The 26,485-nt window shown below is 38.2% G+C and overlaps 1 protein-coding gene across 3 annotated transcripts in view; it reads left to right on the top strand.

Moving 5' to 3' along the window:
* The first annotated feature begins 10,631 nt into the window (after window positions 1–10,631).
* The window catches only part of aPKC (protein kinase C iota type), a 424,352-nt gene continuing 408,498 nt past the window's right edge, over window positions 10,632–26,485 (top strand). For all 3 annotated transcript variants that reach the window (XM_090389406.1, XM_090389407.1, XM_090389405.1), the window contains exon 1: window positions 10,632–10,739. The gene's annotated coding sequence lies outside the window, so the exon portion shown is untranslated. The remainder of the gene's footprint in view (window positions 10,740–26,485) is intronic.

The following is a 26,485-nucleotide window of genomic DNA, read 5'->3' as shown; positions in this document are numbered from 1 at the left end:
CTAGCTAGCCCGGTCGGCGGTGCTTTGTAAGTACTGTGATTAACTTGTAGTGGATTTTGTTCTATTCTGATTTTTAGCTTGAATACAGTTTTATCAACCTGATACTCCTTTAAATCAAATCTGCGCGAGTAGCACAGTGGTATTGTCACCGTCCTACCCACACCGGGTGGAAAAGGCCTGGATTCGAATCCCGTCGATGACGCGAGGAACTTTAATGGGCTTTTTTGACTGCGTGGCTGAGTTAGTTGGTCTCAGGCGTAGATAGCAAGGTTTTTCTCCCCAGTAACTGGATGTTTTTTCGTCCAGCAAAACAGGAAAATCAACCATAGAACATACGCAATTTACAGACACAAATACGGGTTAATGTATTTAATTACGGGCAACCCTAAAATAATAATAATAATAGTCCTTTAAATCATAGTTACCCAACCTGTGGTACATGCTTGTATACAACCAAGATATGTACAGTGAGTGGTCGGTAATAGTCTGGGGCGTGTTCAACTGGCGGACGTTGGAACCTCTGATACGTCTAGACCAGTGGTCGTCAACCTGGTCCCTACCGCACACTAGTGGGCGATTCAAGTTTTCATGGTGGGGGTTTTTGTCCGTTGTTACAAATTTTGTAATCCTTCCATATATCGAATACATTGCTCCATCGATACAGCGCCTGTATCGATGGAGATGCAGAAATTCATTAAATTTAAATTATCTATGTATAAACATACATAAAGTATAAATAAAAAGATAAATTTAAGTACATATTTTTTACAAACCCTCCCCTCTAAAAATTACTTCGCACTTGCGCTAAATTGAGTTACTGTGGCACTGGCGGACGGTAAGGAAATTTTACCATCAACAAAGATACAAAAGTTTGCAATAGGTATTAAAAAGGTTGACGACCCCTGGTCTAGAAGCGTTTCAATGGTTCAGGTTACGTGTCCATCCTTGCAGACCATCTACATCCCTTGTTGGTCTTTGTGCACCTACAGGGCAATGGACTCTTCCAGCAGAACCATGCTCCTCCCCACAGAGCCATGGTGACTAGAACATGGTTCCAAGAGCACTCCACAGATTTTACCACCATGGAATGGCCTTCCCTTTGGAACCATTCCCAGGAATGCGACGGAATTATAGACAGCGGTGCCGCAAACACCCGGATGAAAATCCACGTCTTTCGTGAACTAGAGGACTCAATTCTTCGCAATCTGACTGCTCTTATCCAAGCAAAAGGTGGGCCTACCGACAGTCCACCTGCCTGAAGAGTTCCTTGTTGACATGACAGGTACATAGACTCGTGCGGTTTCTGCCAGATACGCACCCTCCTGTCCACTCAAAATCACTGGAAACGGTACTCATTGGACCAGGTCTCCTGGTCCAATGAGTACTGTCTCTAATCATCCAAGGTCCAGTGCCGTTGTTCTTTCACCGAGTTGAGGCGTAGAATTCTGTGTCGTGGTGTTAACAATGGAACTCTGGAGGGTCGGCGGTGGCTCCCATAACTTATTGCGGCTAATGATCGCCTGATGGCCTTGGTGGAGACGTTTCTGGTACCTCTCTCATTGACCCCTGCGGTGATTTGTGCCACTGTCGCTCTCCAGTTGGCTGAAACAGTGCGAGTCGTCGACAGCTAAGTTCATCTGCCACCTTCCTCCGCCTCCAGTGCTGTCCACGATGAGATGTTATTCCGAAAATGGCTTAATCCCGATACACTCTTGATACTGTCGAACGAGGATAGTGCAATTTCTATGTGAATGTAGTGTACCTATATACCTGCCAAGCAGTGGGTTCGTCCACTAGCGAGTGAGGAGACAGCGTCGGATTACCCAGGAACCAGGTATCCCGTGAATTCTGTCCTTTCGGTGTATATCTCCTTATATTTCTTCTGGTTATTTATTGTTGGGCCCAACAATCTTGACTCATTAGCAAATGGCAGATGGCACAGACATTTGGGGGGGGGGGATATTCCCAAGGCTAAAGAAGAAATGTGGACGGAAAGCTTTCCGCTAGTTAAAACGCTACTGTAAGTCTATCATTCAAAGAAATCGATCTAAATCAGTGTTTCTCAACCTTTTTTTATTTATCGCCCCCTAAAGGGCTTTTTTAGACAAATCCCCCCCCCCCATGAAATTTTAAACAAGAAAATATTTTATACTTACTCATTTTATTCAATGGGACCCCTGAGCCTGATGCTTCTTAGCTAAAGGTTCAATGTTCAGTATGATGTTAGTAAGTTTAATTCTAATGTCTCCTCTTGAATATATATCAATTTTGTTTCTTTCCTTTGATAATATTTTATTTACTGAACTAAAACCACTTTCATCCAAATAAGATGTTGGAAAGCAAAGAAGTACATTGGCCATATCAGACCACATTGTTGGATAAAGAAGTTGAGTTATTTTTGATCCCCACAACTCAGCCATTCCACCTTTTTCAAATTTATATCTGCATTCTTCGTTACATTTTAATTCATTGAATTCTACTTGATTTTTCTTCACTAGCAGACCTGGAATCGCATCCAATTGGATCTAACATCTGTGGCTTCACTGCAAAAGAAAATAAATCTGAAAATTCATTTTATCTTTTAAAGAAGACAAATGATCTGAATAATTCTTAAGATCATTCTCGGTGAGAGATTTATTGGTTTTAGCTAACTCTTGCATACCATGAAATTGTTTTCCCATTAAATTGCTTTCAAATATATCCAGTTTTTCAGTGAAAGCTTTTAATACGCATTTACAGTCTATCACCGTAATTAATTCCTCTTGAAGTTGAAGTGATACTTCATTAAGTTTTCGATAAATCCAAGCCAAATTCGAGTGTTTTCATTCGAGATGAGCGGACACGCTTCGTCAGGGTTCTTCAGTTTAGTGGATTGGATTACTGCTTTTAAATATTCGATTTATTTAGTATATTGTTGGATTATTTTGTTATAGGTTTTACTGTAAAAGTTTGATTGTTATAATATTATAGATATCATTTTTTTAAAGTTAATTTTCATTGATATTTAGCTAATTTTATAATGGCAATTACAAGATCTGCCTTAACACGTCACATGGTATCGTGACTCCAGGGAAATAGCCGATGCGATTTACGTGTGAGTCATGATTTAATACGTTGCGGAACCTGTGGAATGTTTTCCAAGGTCGACCTGGAGACTAATCATAGCTCACCTGAGTATTCTTTTCTTTGTGATCGATGTAAGGAGTGCACCGATCTTAAAAAGTGGAGGAGAAATTGTTGAAGATAAACACAAGAAAGGCACCCGGGGTGGATGGGATCTATCCAGTTATATTAAAGGAGGCAGCAGAGGAAGTAAGCAGACCCTTAGCCATAATTATGAGAGCTTCCTTGGACTCAGGGGAGCTACAAACAGACTGGAGATGTGCAAATGTGACCCCAATTCACAAAGGAGGATCAAAGGCTGACACAAGTAATTATAGACCTGTGAGTTTAACTTCTGTTCCAGGAAAATTAATGGAGGCACTGGTTAAAGAAGCACTGCAGGATCATTTAGACAAGACTTCAGTTATAGCTCGGACACAGCATGGTTTTGTTAAGGGGAAGTCTTGCCTGACCAATTTGATTGGATACTATGATGCAGTCACAAAGGAACTGGAGGCAGGGAATAACTTTGATATTATATACTTGGATCTTAGAAAGGCTTTTGATACTGTTGCACATGGAAGACTGCTGCACAAATTGGAGCAGTGTGACATTGGAGGAAAATTGCTGCTGTGGATAAAGGGGTGGCTGAGGGGGAGAAGACAGAGAGTGGTAATCAATGGACACTGCTCGTCGTGGACTAATGCTATTAGTGGAGTCCCTCAGGGCTCAGTGTTGGGTCCATTATTGTTTTCTGTATTTATAAATGATATTGATGATGGTATATCAAGCTTAATGTCGAAGTTTGCAGACGATACAAAGGTAGGCAGGGTTGTCAAGGACACTACTGACACTATGCTGCTGCAACAGGATCTGGAAAGGTTGAGCAGATGAGCTGGAGGTGGCAAATGAAGTTTAACATTGACAAATGTAAAGTGCTACACATGGGAAACAGCAACCCCAGAGCAACGTATCAACTCTGTGGTACTACACTGACAGTGGTAGAGAATGAAAGGGACCTGGGGGTTGTGTGCAGGCAGATATGAAGTTCTCTGAGCAGTGCAGACGGGCTGCAAGAGTAGCTCATGGTGTATTGTCAATGATATATAGGAATTTTTCTAGCAGGGATAAGGAGGTGATTATTCCCTTATATAAGGCAATAGTCAGGCCACACCTAGAGTACTGTATACAGGTCTGGAGGCCTCATTTCAAGAAGGATGTAGAGCTGCTGGAACGAGTACAGAGAAGGGCAACAAGATTAGTGAATGGAACAAAGGGGTGCTCTTACGAAGAAAGGTTTAAGTTTTGCAAATTACAGTGTCTGGAGACTAGGCACCAGCGAGGTGATCTGATAGAGGTGCATAAAGCCTTGAATGGTTTGAGCATGCTCAATGCTGATGGGATTCTTCCTCTCGCTCAGAATAATCACCTGAGAGGGCATAAATTCAAATTGAGGAAAGACAGATGTAGGATAGACGTGCGGAAATTTGCCTTTAGCCAGCGGGTGGTTGGTTGGTGGAACAGACTTCCATCCCTTGTCGTGGAAGTTGATAGCCTAAATAAGTTTAAGGCTCAGCTGGACAGGTATTTCGAACGAACAGAGGGGTGAAGTGGAAGTGGTTATTTTTTATTTATTTATTTATTTTATTATTTTTATTTATTTATTTATTTATTTTATTTTATTATTTTTTATTTTTTTGGCTGATGCTGCATAAGCTTGCTTTCTTGCATCAAATGCCTCTACTAATGCTAATGCTAATGCTAAATTACAATTTGGTGCACTGATGGAACAATTTGAGTCACTGAAAAAATCTGGGATCTCGTCAGGGATTCAAGACTCTAGCAATCTACCAAGTAATGCATTCCCGATTCGTGCCTCAAAACAGAAAAACCAAGCGCACACTACTCTGGTTCAAAAGGACTTTGTTTTATTAGGAGACTCTATTGTCAGGGAAATGGGGAATAATTTTTGTAATAAGGAAAGTTGGGTAGAACCAGGGTATGTCTGCTGGGTGTAACTATTAACGATGTCACCAACAGATTGTCAGATTTTAAGGGGGATAAAGAGAATATTATTTTTCATGTGGGGACTAATGACATTAAACATACGCGATGTGACGATTTGTTAGAAAAATACAGGACCATGCTGAAGAAATGCCGCGAGCTAGGCCACACTGTCTATGTGTCTGCAATTCTGCCCAGACACAATAGGAGGGATTATATAGGGTGATTCACTACCAGTGCAACAAACTTGCAGTAGGTGTAGGGGGCCCAAAGACGAATCGGAATCACATAGCATTGCAGGGTCCGAAATGCCTTCGTCATGCAGTAGAGGACGTTGAACGGGAGGTCGCGTGAACAGCGATCCCGCTGGAAGTCAGCATTTGCGAACCGTTTCTGTTGAAGAAACCAAATAGCAAAAGTCCTCCGGAGTGGATAATCCACAAGCTCCAATGATTGGACGCGTTGCAGATGGTAGGAACTCATTTGTTTGTTGACAGTATCCTTCATACAGTGGATTGGGAAATACCCAATCGTTGGCCTATCGCTGGAGTACTCGTACTCGGATTGCCTTCTGCAAGACGTAGAACATTCTCCTCATTGTCTGGTGTCCTCGTCGTTCGCTCTCGATTCATGGTACCTCTCGTGAAACAACCAGTCTCACGTAACCTTCTGTGCACACGTGCGAAAATCGTATGATGAGGAGCACGCCTGTGCGGGACATGTTCCTGGTATAAACGCAGAGCGGCGCGCCCGTTACAGTCCGCGGCTCCATACGCGAGGTGCATGTCGGCAAGTTCAACGTCTGAATACTCGTCCATCCTACTGCCTCCGGAACCGGTTCGCAAATGCTGACTTCCAGCGGGATCGCTGTTCACGCGACCTCCCGTTCAACGTTCTCTGTCGCATGATGAAGGCATTTCGGACCCTGCAATGCTATGCGATTCCGCTTCGTCTTTGTGCCCCCTACACCTCCTGCAAGTTTGTCGCACTGGCAGTGAATCACCCTGTATGTTAAGTCTTGTGGATTAACTCAAGACTTGAAGGACTCTCTACAAGGCTCTTGGGGGGAAATTTCTATCAGCTTGCCCACACTTGTAGGTAGAAGGAATTTGTTTTGTAGAGACGGGATACACTTAAACAAAGGTGGTGCAAAAGTTTTTGCCAGTATTATTGAGGATACCTTAAAGGTTCAGGGAAACTGCTAGTTAGGGGGGAGGATGTGGGTAATACTGACACACGTTTCTCTGATAATATTGGTCAAAGTAACTCTTACACATACCTCAAGAGTTCTTATCTGTTTCTCCAACTGGTCATATTATGGTAATATGACCAGGTCGAATCTGTTTCTCCAACTGGTCGAATGGTAATTGCGGGTTAAGGGAATTATCCTGCATTGTGCAAACATTTTGGATCAGATGCCGCCGTAACCCAGTGGTCAGGCGCGCGAGTGCATAAATATACGTGTCTTGAGTGACCCGGGTTCAAGCATCGTGACTGCTGAATACGGTACTGTTTCTTGTATTCTCTCTACCTTGTGAACTCCTCTGACCGTGTGGTCGCCTTAAAGTATAAACAGAAATTTTATTTTTATTTGGGATTGTTAAAGCGACTTTTAAATCTTGAATTGCTTAACCATTTAGCACTAATTATCGACATCCTGCAGGAGCTCTCTTACATTTCAGAAGCTTTACAGATTCATTATGGCAAAAGCAGATAAATTAATTATTCGAACTATCAATGCTATTGCTAATTTGAAAAATTCTGAAGGAAAATATGAAGCTAAAATTGAGAGCATGTTGAAGTGAAAGAATTTGAAGGAATCAAAATCCGAAAGTAAGAACAGTAAAATTATCTCGTGACAAGTTATTAAATGCATTGTTTTTATCCTTAAAGGATAAGTTATTAATGCAACAGCGTGATTTTAAATTAAATAAAGAAAATAATCATACCATTGAAAGAAATTTTAAACATATTCTACCGGAAATCGTGGCATCGTTTTTTTCGTTTTTTTTTTTACCGGAAATCGTGGAATTTAAAAGAACTTTCGTCTCGGTGGCAAGACTGTGAAAACCGAATAAGAAATTTGTTTTTTGATAAAATATGAAATAAAAATTAATGATTTTAGTGATTTTATCGAAGACAGTTATCTTTAAAATCGAGTAAAATTCCCTTTACAATTAAGAAAGCCAGAAATATCTTTGAAACCATTGCGATTAGCAGTGCTGAAACTGAGCGAGCTTTCAGCGTGATGAATAATATCGTGTGAATGAATGAATAAATGAAAATTAAAAATGAAAATTGAACACCTTGCAGATTATGATGACCATACATCTAAATGGAAAACCATTGCTTCAATTTGATCCGGATCGTTATGTCAATATTAATAAAGAAGTAAATTTCATATGGCAATTTTTAAAAGAACATTTTCTTGAATATTTGTGCAATATTTTTTTCATGTAATCTGTGATTTTTTGTGTACCTTTTCTAGAACAGTTTGTTTTTTATGTAATATTTGTTTTTATATTCTGGAATATTTTGTGATAATTTGTTATTTGTAATATGGGAAATATTTTTGTTATTTTTTATTCGCAATATTAAAATTTTATCATGAAAAAAAATGTATCCATTATATTTCCCTAGTTGTAAAAAAAAGTCGGGCATCTGCCGAGCAAGAAAGGCTAGAAATATTTCTGTTACTCAGTACTTTTTAGCACAGGTTCTTACACTTTCTTTATCCGTGACCCCTTTTCATAAGACGAAATTATTAGTGACTCTAGATTCTTTTTTGCGACCCGGACCCTCAGTTTAAGAACCGCTGTTGCATAATAATTGCAATAGTTCTATAAGAAATATTTTATTTAATCACAATTATCAATGTTTGCTGCGACCCCCAGAATCTTTTTTCCCGCAGTTTAAGAACCACTGGTTTAGAGGAACTCATAACAATGAAGCACATCTTAGGGAACGAATCAAACCTCGTTGGCTTTTTCTCCTTCCTAAGGAAGATACCTGTGACCCGTGTGCAGCATATTCATTTAAAAAGTTATAAAATTAAAACTTTTATATTAGCAAACCCTCGTTTAACGGACCCCGATATAACGGATTTCGGATTTAATTGACGGACAAATAATAATACAGTTATGTTCATATTAATCTCCATCATATTATTATTTTTAGGTTATACAAAACTTCAGTGTTATTTCAGTATTAATTAAAAATTAACAATAATTACCTATTTCCATTATTGTTTTGATAATTACCTACTTTTATTTTATAATCAAATTCAGGAAATTGTAGGCAGGAAATTATTTTTATTCTTTCTGAAAACGTGTTCAAATAGCCGTTTTCCCAAATTACAGATAACAAATAAGGGTAGGCGGTGACTCCGGTCACTAAACTGCAGGTCTACCAACTCGCTTTGTTTCGGTCCCAGTCTGCCTCAAGCTATCGTGTGGTCAGGTTTTATACAGAGTGTTTCTGTGATTTCTGAATTGTGACTTTATTTATTAAATAATTTTGCAATCCTTACAATTTAAAATGGATGTCATCAAGTGATAGAGGTGTTAAAAGAAAGCACATGACCTTAAATGTGCACAGAAATTAGAGCTAATTGAGAAATTAGAACAAGGCATCTCAGTAGCATGTGTTTGTGAAATTTACGGCGTAAAAAAAACAAACTGTTTCTGATATCCGTAAATCAAAGGCCAAATTGCAACATAATTTTATATTGTACAAAGGGTACTAGGAAAGTTTTGCAATATGACGCAACAATGAATCACAGGAAGCTGCTTGTTGCTGCATGTTGAGACATGTTCATACGTGCATAGTAGCCGCCGCGCCAAGTCGATGGGTTCAGTTATTCATTAGTAGTGAGAGTGTAAAGTGCTTGCGATGGCATCGTGGTCACGAAATGAGATAAGGACAGTTTTGCGGTATAATTTCGTGCGTGGTTTATCCATAGACCAGTGCTTAGAAGAAATGACTCTTGCACTAGATGATGATTGTCCACATCGTACAACGATATTCAGGTGGTATAGAGAATTCCAAAGGGGAAATTTCACTCTGGAGGATTCTGAGAGGCCGGGAAGGCCACGAACGTCAGTTACGGAGGAAAACGTTACTGCTGTGAGGAAAATGCTTGACGAAAACAGGCGAGTGACCTACCAACAGATAGAGGATACTTTGGGCCTAAATGCACCAGCAATTCGTTCGATTCTGCAAGATCATTTGCACGTGAAGAAACTTTGTTCTCTCTGGGTGCCGCATCAACTGACTGAAGAGCAGATGTCACGACGTGTGACTTGGTGCCGGGAGATGTTAAAAAAGTTTGATAAGGGACAATCTCGGTATGTGAACAATATCGTGACAGGTGACGAGACTTGGCTGTACTATTACGATCTGCCGACCAAGGCTCAAAACAAAGTTTGGGTCTTTGATGATGACGACACACCCGTAATTGTCAGAAAATCCCGATCTGTAAAGAAGAAAATGATAACTGTATTTTTCAAATCGAGTGGAATTGTGGAACGTGTCGTTTTGGACACGCAGAAGAGAGTCACAGCTAAGTGGTATACTGAACAATGCCGGCCTAAAGTCATTGGATCTATGAAGAACCTGCGGCCAAAGTCAAGAATGGACACCTGGTACCTCCATCACGCTATGCTCCAGCTCACCGCGCCAAAGCCTGCACCGAATATTTGACCACGACAGGACTGAAACTTCTCGAGCACTCTCCCTACAGTCCAGACCTTGCTCCCTGCGACTTTGCACTGTTCCCGCATGCGAAAATGAAGCTAAAAGGGAGGCGGTTTTCCAGTGATGAGGACCTTCTACGGGCTTGGGACAACGAGTGTGCTTTACTCCCTAGTGAAACTTGGCAGAACTGGTTTAAAGATTGGTTTCGGAGGATGGAGAGGTGTATTGAATGTAGAGGAAATTACTTTGAAAAAATTAAATAAACAAAGCTGTATTGCAAAACTTTCCTAGTACCCTTTGTACAGTACTGTATATTGTATTACAGCTTTTTTTTTTTTTACCTTAAGAACCAATAAAAAATGCTCCCTCCCAGGTTACATTCGATTTAACGGACATCCCTTCTCTCCTATTAGTTCGTTAAATCGAGGGTTTACTGTAATTACTTGGAAGGCACATATGGCCGCTGTAACCCCTATGTCGGGGCTCTCATCTGGTGAGTATGGGCTTGGCACACCCAGGGTCCTGAGCTGGATATCATCATTCTTCTCTTTGTTGGTGATTCCTTTCTACTTCTCTCTCTCTCTCTCTCTCTCTCTCTCTCTCTCAAGGTAACTCGGGAATTTTTTTTTAGCTGGTGCAGCATAAGCTTCAGGCTTCCTTGCACCATACTGATAATAATAATAATAATGTCAAAACTTTCATCATCATTTCTTTAAAAAAGTTGTCGAGCATATTTGCCTCTGAGGGCGCTAAGACGCAATATTTCCTGTGTGGTGTCACCGGTTCAATTGTATGAGTTAATTTTCTTAAGGTAGTTTGTGGATTATGATATTATGATGCAGTGGTTTAAATAAGAGTATGCTATTGTGTATGTAGATAAAATTCGCAAACATTGAGTGAATTTTTATGGATCAGTCTTGTGTTTTGATTTCCTTCTGGTTAGTAACATAATTTTTTCTTTTCGTTACTCGTTTTACTAATTTAATGAAGTGGTGAGTCGGATCGTTTCATATCATTATTTACATTCAAGGGGACTGAACTTTAAATTGCTTGACTTGACTCTGCATTATAAATAATTAAGCAATTCTCCTTATAATTTGAGATATCCAGAGAAATTGTTTAGAAATGTACAACATATTTAAGAGTGTATGTTAGTTGCTAGGGCAAGTCGACGCGAATTAAAACCAAAAAAACTGCTTTCAGCCTATGTATTATGCTGAACAATGTCCATAATTTCAGAAAGGAAAAAGAAAGAATATTATGCAGGATATTCTTTGCTCGACATAAATGTATTATCGCAGATGGGAATTTTGTTGATTATAATTAAATCGAGTATACACTATGAAGAGTGATCGCGGATAGTTAGGATTTTACTAGTCTTTCTCCATATCTAGCTTTTAAAGATAAAATAGGAAACCAGTATCATAGTTAGGTAGGAGCATTGTAAATAAATTTGATGAATTTAAAGTAAATTCATCCATATAAAAATAATGGAATGGCCCCCTTTGTCCGACGTTTATGTCTGCTGGTATTCATAAATAGAATTGAAGGAATAACATTGTCAAGGTTGGCTGACGATTAAAGGTAGACTAGGTAGTTAATTCTTTTCCGCAATTAAAGAATTAACTGCAATTTCTCCACTAGATCTGAGTAAGTCATCTGTTTTGTTGAAGCATCTTTGAACTGTATCTCTAACCCTCTCTCTGTTGTGCAATTTGCAGAGCAGTTTACACCACTAAAGAAAATTTTATTTTTTAACACTTTTTTACAACTATTATGTGAAGGATTATGACTCACTGAATCACTTCATTTAATCAAAATTTGAATTAATTTAACCAATTAATTGTTCAGGGAACTTCAGCCTAGCTTGAAGCTTTAGACAGAGCTTGTTTCAGATCTTGAACATATGATAATTGCATAATATTGGAATCAGAAACTGTTTTAATTGCATGATATCTTTGCTACTACATTCATTATATGTAGCCTGAAATTTTGATTAAGATCATTCTTCCACTTGAAAAATGGAGGAGAAGGACTTTTTACTACTATAATGCTGAATTTATGTGTGAAGAAATAGCAATTATGTCAGTGTTGTTAACTAAGGAAATCAGGATGCTTATGCTGTTGATGCTCACAAGTTATTTAACCAGTCTTTGGTTGGGTTACTTTAACTAGTGTCTCTACCTGGATTACTTTAACAAGTTTTTTCTGGGGTTACTATAACCAAACTCCACTTGGATTATATCATTAATTATGAGTTGCAGTCGAGTGGTATAGATGGGGGGAGAGCAGTTTAATATTGTAATAACAGAAAGCATTCCTACATGAAGTTCAAAATAGCTTGCCTTACTTTAGTATTAATTATATAGCACAAAGAAAGCCCAGGTGGCATGAGTTGGCTAGTGCGGCAAAATTAAAAATCAATTAATTAATTAAAAATAATAATAAATAATGAAATAAAATAAACTGTCTATTTGACTCCGTCCTCTTGTAGGTACCTATACACCTGACCTTTAAATTTCTCAAAGCTGTCAGCCTCAACTATCCATAGAGGCAACCTTATTCCAGTAGAATTTACAACTCCCTGTCTAAAAGCCCCAATAACTTAAATTTATGGCCCCTACTTCTAGAATCATACCTGTAAAAGTTTTGCTCTCATCATTTCAATCACTTTTTAGAGCTTTATAAACTTCAATTAAGTCTCGTCAAGAGTAACAAAGTTCTTTAGATGAGAAGATGTTTCACATCTTAAACATATGATAATAATATATTGATAGCATAAGTTGGAATGTGAAACAATGTTACTTGCACATTATTTTTACTGCTGTATTCGTTATATGTAGTCTATATGAAATTTTGACCACTCTTCCACTGGGAAAATTTTCAAACATTTACTCTATTACATTTCACATTATTAATGTTAGTGGTTGAAACATTTAATTTTAAAAAAAAAATTATTTAAGTGCTCGAAAAATGGAGGTTAGTGATTTTTTATTACTACAGTGTGTTGTATATATGTGTTAGAAAATGGGATTGTACATCATTAGCTTGCGAACAGAGCAGATTAGGATGCTCACACTATTGATGTTAATGGTGGTGTATCTAGAAATTTTGTATGGGGTGAGTGTGCTTATATAAGGAGACCTTTCAAACTAAAATCACAAATTATCTTCAAAAAAAATTTATTTAAAAAATATTTTTATTTTATTTTAAACTGAGAATTTTAATATGTTGGTTGAAAGGCAGTTTAAAAAGTGCACGGAGATTTTCTTTAGTTAATGAAATGTCTGAGTAATAAATTTTGACATGCATCCTTTATTACACACCTAAAGTAACATTGAACTGCTAGCATAGCATCTTAACAGTTGCCAAATTAAAAAAAAAACTTTTTTTTTTTTAAATATGGAAATAAAGTCAAATCTTCCTGTGTTCCTTTCCCAACCAATATTCTGTGACTAGTTATACTGTATTTTCTATTTTAATGCCCCCAGGGGCTCACATCTGGTGAGTATTGGCTTGGCACACCCAGGGTCCCCAGCTGGATATCATCATTCTTCTCTTTCTTCGTGATTCCCTTCTACTTCTCTCTCTCTCTCTCTCTCGGGGTAATTCAGAAATTTTTTTTTTTTTTTTTGGCTGGTGCAGCATAGGCCTTAGGCTTCCTTGCACCATATGGCTAATAATAATAATAATTTTAATGTACTATGAAAAATGAGACATGGGACATTACATTTTTGGTTGGCATTTAATAGATGCCAGGTGAGCAAAAGCATCTACCTTTCTTCTAGGCAACTACTATTCCCATGTGGTGTCTGTGAGGTGCTAGTGACAAGTTTGAAATTTTGCTGTAACACTTTGATTTTACTGGCTAAATGCAAACAGCTGACAAAATACAGATGCACTATTTCTTTTGCCATTTAATAACTTGTTGAAAAATATGATATCAGCTTTATTTCTTCTGCAATGTAATGTCTCCAATTTGCAATTTTCCTACCAATCAATATAGGATTTTTAATCATATAGAAGACCTCTTTGATAGCACAAATAATGTAAAGCTCATTTTTTTTTTTAATGTTCTTAATTTCTGTTTGGTGAGCAGACTAATGACCAGACCTTGGAAGCATCAGTCCTAACGTATATTTTATAAAGTAGCAGGAAGATATCAGTGTTGTGAAGATTCTTTCTTATTCTTTTTTTAATTTTTTTTTATTGATTGTCTAAGAAAAATTAAAAATGTTTTTCTTGTGAATATCAGCAAAACTTATTAGGACACATTTTTCATCATTGGCTGGCTATCAGACATTTTTTTGTGAAACCATTCTGTGACTTGCTTCATTCAAGAGAATTGAAGAGAATGCTTCATTCAAGAGAATACAGTATGTTGTTTCTTCTTATAGTAGTGTATATTGTAATGTTATCAACAAAAATAGTTATGTTGATTTTGGGACCTTCTATTATTTGTAAAAGGATATATATCAAGTTGTACTCTCACTTCCAGTTTGAATTTTTTTGAGGCTCTTCTTATATAAACAGTCAGGGATCTACTTTCTAGATAATTGACAGTTCATTTGTGTGCATTGCCTCCAAGTCCATAAAAATACAGCTTGTCTAATAGTCTCCTGGGTATTATAGTGTCAAAGACTTTTGTTGGGTCTAAGAATATTGAGTCACGTAGCCCTTCATCAATTGCTGTTTTTATTTGTGATATGAATGTTATCATGTCCAAGCAAGAGGCGCATCCTTTGAAGATTTATATTAATGATCCGAAAAGTTCAGTTTTGTAAAGTTGAAAAGTTATCTCATTACCATAGGTTAAACAATTTTTGATAATGAATTCAATAAGTAGACCGGTTTGTAATTAGCTACTAGTGCAGGATCCTTTCTTGTGTAGAGGGGAGATGAAATCCTGTTCAAGGGCACTGGCCATATACCACTTGAGAAGAATAGATTTATTATGTGAAGTAGTGGTTTTGCCAGATTTTGTGCACATTTTTTCCGTAGTATTTATGGAAGACCATTCAGGCTTCTTGAGAAGCCCCTTTCTCCTACAAGAGATAGTGTTAAGAAAAGTATTGCATACAGGTATGGAAGCCTCATGTTAAGAAGTATGTAGTTCTCTTGGAATGGGTATAGAGAAGAGCAACCAAATTATTTAAGGACATAAACATAAAAAAAAGGGTACTCTTACCATGAAAGACCAGTTCTGCAATTGCATATTTTAGAAACTAGGCACCTGTGAGGAGACCTGATTGACATGTTTAAGGCTTTAACTCAGGGTTTCTTAACCAGGGGTCCATGGACCCCTTGGGGGTCCGTGGAGGGATTTCAGGCGGTCCGTGAGCTTGGATGGGGAAAAAAAATCAACTCATTAATTTCCTTCACTTATGAATGTATGTAATAAATTACAATTGTATTAGCTGTATCTGTAGTCACCAATAGAAATAACAGATATTTTCATATCATATTATAGTTATTGCATATCTCGAAAAATCGCTTACACTCATCGTTACTTTGAAATTACAGCAGTTATTAGACCTGCCGCTAGATCGCACTTGATTGTAGTCCTGCCGTGGACAGACTATTGTGCGACATAGTTGGCAAACTATCCGGCAAATCAGCGCCTAGTAGGCCACTTTTAACACAAATAGACATGATGGCTACGAGTGTAAACCAGGTATGTTCAAACACGTCCTACGGTTTAGATAACAGTTGAAGTATGTAATTTAACCTTTTCGCTGTTATGTGCATGTATACCGGTCCAACGGTGGAGGCCCCTGCAGTGCTACAGGCGTGTATGCACACCTGCCGTGTGTCTATCGATGCATACAGTCTTCGTATATGTCTTTCTTAGTTGCTAATATTGCATTAATTATTTAACATTTGTTACAGACCAAATTTAAGTTGAAATGTCGAAGAAAAGGAAGTATGATGAAAACTATGTATTATTTGGTTTCACTTGCATTAATGAACTTGATGGGACTCAAATACCGCAGTGTTTTTTGTGTGGAAAAATTCTTGCGAACGGAACTATGAAGCCAGCAAAACTGAAAGACCATCTCAAGTCTGTCCATGCTGAAAATGCATCTAAAGATGCTGGTTTTTTTCGTGCGAAAAAATCTCAATTCGAAAAAGCAGGGACACTTCAAAAACTTGGATTTGCCATTTCACGAAAACCTTTTCTTGAAGCATCCTATAAAGTTGCTTACTGGATTGCCAAGCAAAAGAAGCCCCACACGATTGGAGAGACTTTAGTAAAGCCATGTGCACTGGAAATGGTCAAACTGGTCTGTGGACTGGAACAGAGAAAAAAACTGGAAGCTGTTCCCTTGTCAAATGATGTAATACATTCTAGAATAGTTGATGTCTTTTAATATTTTGAAGCAGGTCATCGAGGAAATGGCAGCCTCGCCATTCCCCTTCAGTGTGCAATTGGATGAAACTACAGACATTTCTCAATGTAGCCAGCTCCTTGTTTTTGTTCGCTATGTGCATGCTGATGCCATCAAAGAAGAATTCTTATTTTGTGAGTCTCTTTCGGAAACTACAAAGGCCATCGACGTTTTCGAAATGGTAAAAAGTTTTTTTTACAAACGAAACTTTGAATGGAATGGAAAACTTCATTCTCTTTGCACTGATGGAGCTCCTGCGATGCTTGGTAATACATCTGGTTTTGCTACTTTAGTGAAAAAAGAAGCTCCTTAAGTCGTTGTCACTCATTGCTTTTTACACAGACATGCACTGGCAACAAAGACTCTTCCAGTAGCTATAAAAGTTATCAACTTTATCAAAAGAAGTTGTCTGAATCATCGTATTTTTGTTTGTCAAGAAATGGAAGCAGAATATGAAGTGCTTCTCTACCACACAGAAGTACGCTGGCTTTCAAGAGGACAAGTCTTGAAGCTCTTGTTCGAACTAAGGGCAGAAGTTTCACTTTTTCTGGAAGAAAGAGAAAACCCCCTCTTGGAACATTTTGAAAGGAAGGATTTTATCTATGGGTTGGCTTACCTGGCAGATATTTTTCACCATATGAATGAGATAAATCTTTCCATTCAGGGTCATGAAATCACCATTATGAATGCAACTGAAATATTACAAGCTTTCTTGGCTAAGTTACCAATATGGAAGAAGAGAGTAGAGACTGACATTCTTGCAAACTTTCCACTGTTGCAGGAAGTGCAGCCGCCTCCGTAGCCAGGTGGGAAGGAGCAGCAGTGCGTAGCACACGCTTCTTGATTAGACCGGGGTTCGAGCCCGTCACCACCAAATACGGAGGATGCGGAAAGGTCAGAGAATGACCACCGCATATCCCGGAGCAATATGGCCTTAGTTGCTAATGCTCCTAAAAACCAAATAACAAACAACAAACAAGCAGGAAGTGCTTTACGAAGATGTAGTTAGAAATGCAAACTTCTCTCTCAATTTTTTTGAAAACAGATATCTGCGAACACTTGGAAACATTACTGAACTCTTTTAAAAGTTATTTCTATCTTGATGGCATGAAAATTGAACCGTGGATCCGAAATCCTTTTCTTTCTGATATAAACTGTATGGAAGATGTTGACTTATCCAAAGATGAACTCATTGATCTTAGGTCAAAAAACTTATTACAATTGGAGTTTACCTCAAAAAACCTTGGAGAATTCTGGCGTTCCCTGAGAGAAGCCTATCCTCGTCTTGTAAAGTGAGCTATGGAAGCTTTGATACCATTTGCAACAATATATCTGTGCAAATCGGGATTTTCAGCACTTGTAAAACAAAAAATCGAAATCGAGTAGATGTCCAACATGACATGCGTGTTGCCTTGTCAAATACCACACCACAGTTTAATGTTCTTATTCAAGATAAACAACAAGTCTTCACACTGATATGTCCTTAAAAAATAAAATTTAACTTCAACTTTCCTATTTTAAATGTATTGTATTATTATTCAATGTGTTAAGAAAGAAACATATATATTACTGTATAATGTTTTTTTTTTTAAATTTTGTATTTCATTAAACTAGTTTTTTTGTAATTTTATTTTATGCATTTAAAAACATTATTCTGAGAAGGGGTCCGTGGCATTCACCTGACTGGCAAAGGGGTCCGTGGAACTAAGAAGGTTAAGAACCCCTGCTTTAAATGGATCGAGTAAACTAAATGCTAGTGATATCCCTACTCTTTCTTGGAATACATAAGGGAACATACATAAGGACATTACATAAAGGAACATAAGCTTAAATCGTGAAAGGATTTCTGTAGGATAGATATGTGAAAATTTGCTTCAGCCAGTGATTGACTCTGGGAACAAACTTTCTTTGATTGTGTTTTGGAGGTGGGTAGTTTGAATGAATTTAAGGAAGAATTGATAAAATTTACTAGAATGGATGGACATTTGAGGTGGGTATTTATTTATTTATTATTATTATTTTTTTGGCTGATGCTGTATAAGTTTGCTTCCTAATGTCATTTTTCACTACTAATATAATATATTGATAATTTCATATATTTAATTATTAATTAAATAATTTATTATTCTTATTTAATTTTGTCTATGGTATTTGTCTATAGAATGGTATAGCTTTCTGTCAAAGCCATTTTATTTTTTGATTTCAAGGGTAAAAAATGATAATCAGAGTTAGTATTAGTATAGTCTATAAAATGTAAGGAAGCAGGCTTTTGCTGCACTAGCTAAAAAAAAAAAAAACTTTGTCTATATGTAGTCTCTGTTCATTTTGTCATAAGTGTTCCCACTGCCAGAAAGTACAGATTTAGTTTTCCCATTAAACTTTATCAGAATACACAGATCAATAAATATTTTTCATCAGGAAAAAATGTCTGTGCTAGATAGTTCTTTGGATGCCGATTCCAAATCTAATTTCGGCTTTCATCTAGCAAGTTTTTGAGATGAAACAGATTACATGAATGTGATGAGACTGACTATACTACATGCACATCTATCCAGCCAACCTACATTAATATGCTTATTAATTTATTATTATTGTTCATATATTCATATTTATGTAATTGTTCAAATATATCTAATCCTTGTCATATTATAATTTAATTATTTCATTATAAATTGTTTCAGATGAGATCTGGTGAATTGTTGAAACATATTCATTGTCATGCCTCAAAAGTGTAATCATCATTCCAAACACATACTGCTCTATGTGCAGCTCTTTTCTTACTAAATCACAATGGTGTACACACAGCCACGACAGAAATTTGTAAAATGTCCACTTATATTTTTGCTTTCCTTTAGGTGGCCAGAATAAAGCATGGCACCATGTTATTTGTGCTGCTTGTTCAAATGGATTATATGACTGCTTGAACAAAAGGGAAAAGTCAATGCCATTTTCCATATTCATGATATAGAGAGAGCCAAAACACCACAATGGTGATTGTTACTTTTGTAATGTAAATAACTGGATTTTCAGCAAAGAATAAGTACAGGATTGTTTGTGTTTCAGCATGGGATGGGATTGATGAAAAAAGTAATTGCCAGCTGCATGAAGAATTAGAACTTGTATGTAGTTTTTTTTTTTTTTTTTCTGGTGATATTATGAACTATTTATACAATGACCTTTTGGTATAATGACCATTTTTCTTATTCCTCTGGGAGAGGGTTAACTAAGCTTCGACTATATTTCATCAATTTCACTCCCCTTTCAGAATAAGTGCACATAAGCAGATATGACATATTTAGTTATGAGTATATATGTTTTATAAATTAATATATACTATAGTAGATTTAATCTCAAAAATTGAAATAAAAATATACTTCAAACCATTCTTCTGGATTAGTGGAATTGTTTGTCCATATTTTGTTAAAAACGTACTTCATAAAAACTACATGTGCTCCCTTAGAAGAACCAAATTGCCTCTTCCCCCCCCCCCCCAGGTGAATATGTGCACTTTAGGGCAGAAATTCCCCATACTTTTGGAACCTCTGCCTTAGATGCAAAAGTGTGGTAAATCATTGATAAAACACCTCCCTGGTTATCTGCTTACACTGCATGCCAACCTTCATGTCTGACTGTAAAAACAATGATTGCTTTTTCTTCGTTTATGACATTCGATCTGCTCCACCCAGTGTGTACGTTACTTTCTGGTTATTATTTCCGAAGTTCCTTACATTTGCAGCATTATAATTGCCATTTCTCAGACCGTCCACTAAGCTCAAACCATTCTGGGGTTCAACTTTATTGTTAATCACCCTTCTAACCTTTTATATCATATGTAAATTTCAAAATCATACCCTTTATTCAAGATCAGAAATTAGTGATCCTAGCACCAATCCCTGAGGGATCATGCATGTAACCCTGGCCTGAAGAATGGACATTTATAACAGCTGTTATATTCTTCATCCATCCTCAATCCATCTCAGGATCTGGCCTTTGATCCCAAAGACTCCATCTTGTATGGCAACCTCCCATGTGAGCCAGTCAAATGCTCTGCTATAGTCCAAGTATATGGATAGCACATCATAGTAATTTATCAGGATGGATAATCTGTATACAAATATTCATGCATAATTTTATACAAATTTGTATATCCCTATAGAAATCTGCGCCGTAGTTATGATTCTTTGTCCCCCCAAATGTATTTGTAAGACATTGGGACCTCTCCAATCTGAGTTGCGACAATTTTTATATAATTATATTTATGAGCTGATTAAATGTCAATTAAAGTGTCCAAGTTATTCACACAATTCTGTGCATTCTGAAAACATATGGATAAAGGGACATAACTGTATCAGTTATAATCAAACTCAAGGCACTGTGATGGACAACTTATAAGAAAGCTGCTTACCACACCTTCCTCTTGTAATTGAAAGCAATAAGCCAAGATCTTTTATTCTAATAAAAACTGAGTGAGAAAAGGCAGAAAATAATACTTAGATATAATTTGGAGGATTAGAGTAAACAATGACTAGATGCATCTTCCCCCATCAATGGAATGTATATCTGATAAGGCCCCACCCAAAAATAAGAACGTCATCATTGGAGAAGCATTTTTCAGACCCATCTCCAATTCCTCATGTGTCCCGAGACTACTAGAAAGGGCCCTTCTTCCAATCCCTCTAATAACTCACATACTTCCAGATGCACCACCACAAATTCATTCTTCATTACCAAATAGGTTCACCATTACTGATTTCCTTACCACCACCCACAGCATCCTTATAGCATTTGACAGAAAAGAACTCCTCATAACCTCAACATTGAAGTAGCTTTTGATGCTGTTTAGGTACCTGACCTACAACTGCTTGAAGACCACTACTCCATAGGTGGGGATGCATTTCACTTCCTCTCATCACTCCTTAACCGTACTATTATACTTCATCATTCAAAAAAACCCTCTACCGAGAAAATATCTACAGAAGTACCACAAGGGTGAGGAGTCGCCTGTGGTCTCCTTTTTACTGCTATTATCTCCCCTTTCATAAGCCAGAGACCAGATGTATCGTCTTACGTGGATGATTTAAAAATACTGACCACCATCCAAGCGAACACAGACCCCTCTAGGATTACAGAGGAAATTAATAGTGTGCTCTTCGCACTAGCGAGCTACCTTAAACAATTTAGCCTTAACATTAACCCAACAAAGTCTAAGTGCATACTCTACTCCCTGAAGAAAGAAACAACAACTATCTCGCCCAACTTCAGTGGAGTGTCCATCCCAACTGTTCCATATCATTTAGATTTGGGGATTGTCTTTGACACAAAACTCAGATTCAACAAGCACATTGACAAACTCATCAGTCGTGCGGTACATCTGAAATGGGGAGCGAAATACCTGCATTACATCTCAGAATGGGTTTCAGCAACAGAATATGTCAGGACCATTATATACTTCCTGCTTCTTTATGCAGCTGAAATCTGGACATCAGCAGCACCTACGATCAGAAAACCTATCTGGGAAGCAGAATATTGGCTCCTCAAATGGGTAACCTACAAGCACAGGTTACCACCCCATTTTCTGAATTGGCCCAGGCCCTGAGAGGCATCCCCAGGCTGCCTTCTCTCATTGATGAAAAAAGACTGGTAAGCACAGTAAAGATGTTGACCAGTCTGGTCCAGTCTCCTTCATTCTGGGATCTCTGTGGCTAGAGGATTCCACCTGCCCAGCTCAGAGCCATCCCAACTATCTGCCCTCTTCATTCACGCCTGCACTTATCAGATCATTTCCTACCATACCAGATGCTCGGATGGATCCAGGACATCAATGCCAACCTTCAGAAATTTTCCGCCAACCGATAATATAGACGTGGGATACCTTGCCTCACATACACACCCATAGACCGCAAACTGTCAGCTGCATCTGCCAATCACCAAACCCCTTAACTAAAACAGGGAATGGCGACCCCAGTGGACATGGTGCCACCATCTCTTGACAAAGCGTTGCAACCCATTACAACCATCTAGATGGAAGTGAAATTGCCCCAGTTGCTTCCAGTAAGGAATACTCTACATTGGTCCAGACAGTGTGCACAAGGAAAAGCCTTCTTTCTTCACATTCGAAGACAAGCATACCCTTCATCACCACTTGGAGACCACCATGAATTAACTAGTGAGCATAACGGGAAATGAGCCTGACACTGCTCTTGCTGCTCTCTCCCATGAGCTGTGAGGACAATAGTCACTACTGTAAATCGTATATGTCATTTTGTTTATTTAATGTTCTAAATCTCATGGTACAGCATCTTTGTAACGTAATTTGTTTAATGCCAGTTCTTGTCACCTTAATGTTAATTGTAAATTAATGGTACTCTATCATTTAATGTCATCTTGTTTTGTTCTCTAATGTCTTATGTTATTTAATGTTTTAATGTTTTTTAACACCTCTTATCTTTCCTGTTTGTACTCTGGCACAACAACCAATTCAGTAGAGTTTACAATAAATCGTAAATACAAATTTTAAAAAAGTGAAAGCAAACTTTAACACATCTATCCTGCATCCATCCTTTTTCAATTTAAGTGTATGTTTCTCCCCCCCCCCCCTTTTGTGTGTTGGCTGAGAAAAGAGTAAGGATGCCATCAACATTTAGTATACTCAATCCATTTAAAGCCTTAAACATAGGAGCCTAGTTTCCAAGTGTTTCAATCTGTTGAACTGAACTCTTTAATGGTTAGAGTACCCTCTTGTGTCCTTGATGAACTCTTGCAGTTCTATGTATACATAAAACTGTAACAACTGGAAAAGATACATAAAACTGCAACAACTGGAAAAGATACATAGAACTGCAACTTGTTTCAGTTCAGTGTATCTTTTTCAACAGATTCACATCCTTAAAATGCAGCTTCCGGACCTTTATACAGGATGTCTCAAAAATATTGGTACAAATGTTTAGGGGAGGTAGGTAACATCTAAAGGAATGTGAATTGCATAGGAACCCATAACCGGAAACGTCACGGGAAAGTAGTAGCAGAGGCACAAGAAGCAGAAATGACACAAGACAGTAATTAGTGGCACACATTTATTTGACATAATATTAACAATGGAGTAAGAGATGGATGCATTTCATGATGTTACAACAGATGCTCGAAAGTTCCACCATGAGACGCGATGCATGCGTGACACCGATGCAGCATGGATTGGCAGACACGGTCGAACACACCTGGAGTTTCTTTGACAGTAGCAGCAGTGCAGACGAGTTTCGCCACGAGATCCATTTCCGTCTCCACAGGCTATTCATACACAATAGATTTGAGGGCCCCCCCACAGAAAGAAATCAAGGCTCGATAAATCAGGTGAGCGTGGGGGCCAGGCAACGGGTCCACCACGGCCAATCCATCGACGCCCAAAACGCCTGTTCAAATGGTCACGAATACCTTCCATAATGGGCAGACGCCCGTCATGTTGAAACAAAATGTTGTGGCGACTCCGTAGCCAGGTGGGAAGGAACAGCAGTGCATAGCACACGCTTTTTGATTAGACCGGGGTTCGAGCCCGTCACCACCAAATATGGAGGATGCGGAAAGGTCAGGGAATGACCACCGCATATCCCGGAGCAATATGGCCTTAGTTGCTAATGCTCCTAAAAACCAAACAACACAACACAACCAAATGTTGCGTCTCACATTTGCTGGAACATCGTCAAATAACCCTGGTAGAACTTGTTCAAGAAAGATCCGATATTTACGGAGTTCATGTGGGATGGTAACAGGTATGGGCCGACTAAGCAGTCACCGACCATACCTGCCCACACATTTATTGCGAAGCGATGTTGTGCCGCATGGGGGTGCACACCGTGTGGGTTGCCGTGAGCCCACACATGAGCATTGTGCTGATTGAATAAGCCTTCCCGAGTGAAATAAGTCTCATCCATGACGAAAACATAGGCTGGAAAATTCAAGTCTTGAACACTTTCTTGAAGAAACCACTGCACAAAAGCCACACGTGCAGGATGATCTTGGGGGAGCAATAACTGAACCCTTTGGAGATGAAAGGGGTGTAAGGAATCGTTGTGCCAGACACACTGTACACTGCAATGAGACACTCCTAAGGCAGAGGCAATGGCACGTGTGCTGGTAATAGGATTATTCTGGACGGCATTCAACACACTTTCTTCCATGGCAGTAGTTCGTGTCGAATGTGGTCTGCCTGCACTACTCCTGTTACCTCTAAATGACCCATAATTGCACAAATTTTGATGCACACGCGCAAACAAACGGTGGTCCGGTACATGTCTGTCTGGGAAGTGTTCTCCATAAATTTGTTGAGCGGCTCATCCAATGCCCTCTGCTAATCCATACACTAGGTGCATGGATTAGTCATGGATTAGTGCATGGATTAGGTGCATGGATTAGTCTGCCAGCTCACAGTCCATATATCGATGCATGCTCTTCGTGCGGCGACTACTGCTTGAATGAGTAAACCAGAAATTTTCCCTCTCACGAACTGATGAACAGCGCCGTCTACCGACTTACGGTGACGTTTCCAGTTATGGGTTCCTATGCGATTCACATTCCTTTAGATGCTACCTACCTCCCCTAAACTTTTGTACCAATATTTTTGAGACACCCTGTATAGTACTCAAGGTGTGGCCTAACCATTGCTTTATACAACTGGATTATCATCACCTTCTTTCCCATTAAAATTCTTATATATCAATGACAAAACACAATGAGCTGTCCTTGCGCTCACAGTCCCCTCCCATCCTCCACGGAGGGTATCCTCTGTCCCTTTATCTTCCAATTTCATGGTAGAAGTCTCCCTATTATCCATGATCTTTGCCTTCACCTATTATCTATAACTTAATGTCACCCCTGTACTCTTTTCCAACAATTTTTTTTTTTTTTTTTTTTTTTTTTTTAAAGGGCCCTCTCTTGCAAGCTCAGGAGATGCCAGGGTTCACCCAGCCAGAGACCTTGTAATCCCTACTTCCTGGCCCACCTTCCTGTGGTTGTGGATGTCAACTAGGGAACTAATTAATGTTCACAACCACTTAGTCTATGGGCCTGTGGAACACTACAGGACCCTATACTAAGTGGCCAGATGAACAACAGACTATTTAACGTAATCCAACACTACACAATCACTCACACTGTCTGGCCTTTACAGAGTTTTGCATCTCCAAACTACATTGTGGAGTTTGAGGAAAACCCCTGTGACACTATACACAATGTCCTCGCAGCCTTTCTGCACTGCTCAGAGAACTTAATGTTGAAATGTACGGTTCCTCTCGGCTGCTTTTGTTCTCCACCACCTTAATATAGTGCCACCCGTCTTGTATGTTATTCTGGGATAATATTACTGTCATCCTTGCATTTATTATTCTTAAACCCCATTTTCCACTTCTTTAGACCAGTGGTCTCCAAAGTGTGTGAGATGATCCATGGAGTGCACGGATGATCCACGGGGCGATTTGATAAGCAGAGCGAGCGATACAATCCTTCCATTTGGATCAACGTACTTATGTGAGGTGACTTTCTCTGCAATGACTATTATCAAAACCATGTTTAAAAATAAACTTAACATGGAACTAGTTCTTCGGGTAGCTGTGTTCCAAAATATGAAACCAAGATACACAGCAATAATGAAAAATATTCAAGCACATTGTTCCCACTAAAATGCTGTTGATTTATTATCATTAGCCTCATTGTGCTGATTTATACCACTTTGTACTTTAATTTCAGTTTTGTTTTGTATTTTTGCATCAAATTAGATTGTGATTTTATATATGTGATTCTAGATATAATGCATATCATGTAAATTATTTATAAATAAAACAAATAATATTACATTACATTTACTGCACCTGTTACATTAATGATTTCATATTATTTTGTACTTGAACTTCGATTGTTTTGTATTGCTTTATTTTTTGATCTTTTAAAATTATATATGATTTTAGATATAATGTCTTCCATGTAAATGATTTATAAATAAAAAAAATATTTTATTCTATGGTTCGCTCTAGTCCTTTTAAGTAAAATAAGGGTGCACAACCAAAAAAGTTTGGAGACTACTGCTAGACCATCTGTCTAATTTTTTTTAGGTCTTATTGTAAATATATAATTCAGCAGCTGTAATGATCTCCTTGTAAATAAACTATAAACAGACACAATTAGGACTCATTTAACTCATTTAAGCTCTTGCCATTTAACCCCACATCAACAAAAATCTAGCTCTTCTTGCAGTAGTATACCTTTACAGGAATCAAGGCATATTAGCTCTTCTTGTAGTAATATACCTT

The sequence above is a fragment of the Mastigoproctus giganteus genome, unplaced genomic scaffold (genome assembly GCF_048544385.1).
Source record: "Mastigoproctus giganteus isolate SK-2022 unplaced genomic scaffold, ASM4854438v1 scaffold_16, whole genome shotgun sequence".
Lineage (NCBI taxonomy): Eukaryota > Metazoa > Arthropoda > Arachnida > Uropygi > Thelyphonidae > Mastigoproctus > Mastigoproctus giganteus.
This window is presented reverse-complemented; position numbering and strand designations above follow the sequence as displayed.